At 22.0% G+C, this 2500-nt stretch overlaps 1 protein-coding gene across 6 annotated transcripts in view; it reads left to right on the top strand.

Moving 5' to 3' along the window:
- Positions 1-818: 818 nt before the first annotated feature.
- The window catches only part of LOC124950778 (serine/threonine-protein phosphatase 2B catalytic subunit 2-like), a 53627-nt gene continuing 51945 nt past the window's right edge, over positions 819-2500 (top strand). For 5 of the 6 annotated variants that reach the window (XM_047498049.1, XM_047498047.1, XM_047498050.1 and 2 more), the window contains exon 1: positions 825-945. The gene's annotated coding sequence lies outside the window, so the exon portion shown is untranslated. Of the gene's footprint in view, positions 946-2500 lie in introns of all 6 variants that reach the window. The other variant, XM_047498051.1, reaches the window with a different exon arrangement.

Below are 2500 nucleotides of genomic sequence, written 5' to 3'. Positions count from 1 at the left end.
TACATACGTACATATATATATACATGTATATTCCAACAAACGACTTTGTTGTATTTTTTGTATACTGTTGATTTTATTTTATTATACATATATCCACAGGATGATGAATTTTTATCATAAGAAAATTTTTAACGATACATATTTGTTCGCTTTAACCAACCGATGAGTCAATTTCGCAGTGACATAATTTCTGTCTCTCTCTCTCTCTCTCTCTCTCTTTTTCTCTTTTTTTCTCTTTCTCTCTCTCTCTCTCTCTTTTTCTCTTTTTTTCTCTTTCTCTCTCTCTCTCTCTCTCTCTTCTTTTTTTTATGAGGTAAAAGAACAAACGAAAATTTATTAAACGTAAAACCCTCGGAGAATTATGTCTGTGACAATTCGTAAAACGAAAGAGAGATTGGGTATAGAAAATGGCTATGACGAAAATTAATTCAATAACTCAATTGATTATTATTATTATTACTATTATTATTACGATAATAATAATAATAATAATAATTATTATTATTATTACTGTTATTATTACAATAATAATAATAATAATAATAATAATTAATATATTTTAATTAATATCATTTAATTAATAATAATAATAATAATAATAATAATAATTATTATTATTATTATTATTAATTAATTAAATATAATAATTATTATAATTGTTATTGTTATTGTCATTGTTATTATTAATACTATATCATTATTATTATTATTATTATTGTTATTAATATGTACAAAGATTATGTGCAGATAGAATAGATCGTTTCTTAAATTTCGACTTGACATTTGATTATTATTTTATCTTTATTTTTCTTTTTTTTTTATTTTATTTGCAGTGCGTGTTGTACCTGTGGGCACTGAAACTGTGCCATCCCACCACACTCTTCCTTCTCAGAGGTAACCACGAGTGTCGTCATCTCACGGAATACTTCACATTTAAACAAGAATGTAAGTAATAAACTCCATATAATTGTCTGATATTATATTATTCATTAATATTAATTTCTTAATTCGTAATTATCTAGATTACTAGATATCTATATATACATTTTACTCGTTCATAATATAATGGATATTACTAATTAACTTTATATAATACTTGTGACATTTTCGTTGAAAATTGTTTACTCCGAGGAAAGGAAAAAAGAAAAAAAAAAAAAGAAAAAAAAAATAAAACAAAAAGATAAAAGGAAAAGATGAGAGTACTACAAACGTCAATTTGTTTAATTGTATATTTTCTTTTCTTTCCTATTTTCTTTTCTTTTTTTATTTTCTCTTTTTTTTTTTTTTGAATATTCGACCTTTTTCATATTTTATTTAATTAAATGGATACATATATATATATATATATATATATATATATATTTCTTTTTTGTATGTATTGTCACAGAAACGAAGTAATTATAAATAATTGCGATAGAATTATTTTTTTTTCCCTAGATTTTTCTTGTAGGAGTTTAAAAAAAAAAAAAGGAAAAAAAGAAAATGTCTCGGATACGCAAAAGATAGAAGATGAAGGATAATCTAGTATTCGTGTGTTATGATTAAAAGAAACGAAAAACAAAAAAAAAAAAAAAAAAAAAAAAAAAGAGAAAAAAAAAAAGAAAAAAGGAAAACGGAAAAAAAGAGAGTAAAAAAAAACTTTCGTTGTTCGAAAACGAAAAAATATCGATTCTGTTGGGATACGAAAGCAAATCGATTTTCTTAGATAGTAGTTTCGTCACTGAATTTATATTATTCTTACCATCTTTAAACATCCCAGAACTTAGTTTCGAAGTTGGTTACTTGTTTTTGACAAATCTGATCTACTTCTACATAAGTAAACTTCGTAGAACACGTATATTCCATAAATTTTAGAATATTCCAAGTAGCGTGACGTATATATATACATATATAAAATATATATATATATATATATATATTTTATATATATACATATACGTGTGCACATATATGTATACATGTATGTACACACACACAAAAAGACACAGACACACACACACACACATATATATATATACACATGTATATGTGATATAATAATTCGCTTTTATATTCGAGAACGAATTATATATTTTCTTTTCAATCGATCAATTATTAATTCATAATTAAAATATATTTCAATTCATTTATACATTTCTTATGTATTTTATAGATGAGAAAGTATTTACAATTTACAATGAAATTTATACTTTGTGTAATAAAATTAATATATAGAATAAAAAAAAAGTAAATAAAAAAAAGAAAGGAAAAAAAAAAAGAAGAAGAAGAAGAAGAAAAAGAATACTCGAGATCGTACGTGTATAAATTGAAATTAATTTCTTCTAATTTTTCTACAAAATATTTCGATACATAAATGAAAAAAAAAAAAAATATATATATATATATATACGTGCATGAATACATACATACATATATATATTATCTATTATATATTATTATATAACATATAATATAGTTAATAAAATAAAAATATAATGGGTATTGTGTTGGAAATGTAAAA

Source organism: Vespa velutina, chromosome 7 (genome assembly GCF_912470025.1).
Source record: "Vespa velutina chromosome 7, iVesVel2.1, whole genome shotgun sequence".
NCBI classification, from domain to species: domain Eukaryota; kingdom Metazoa; phylum Arthropoda; class Insecta; order Hymenoptera; family Vespidae; genus Vespa; species Vespa velutina.
This window is presented reverse-complemented; position numbering and strand designations above follow the sequence as displayed.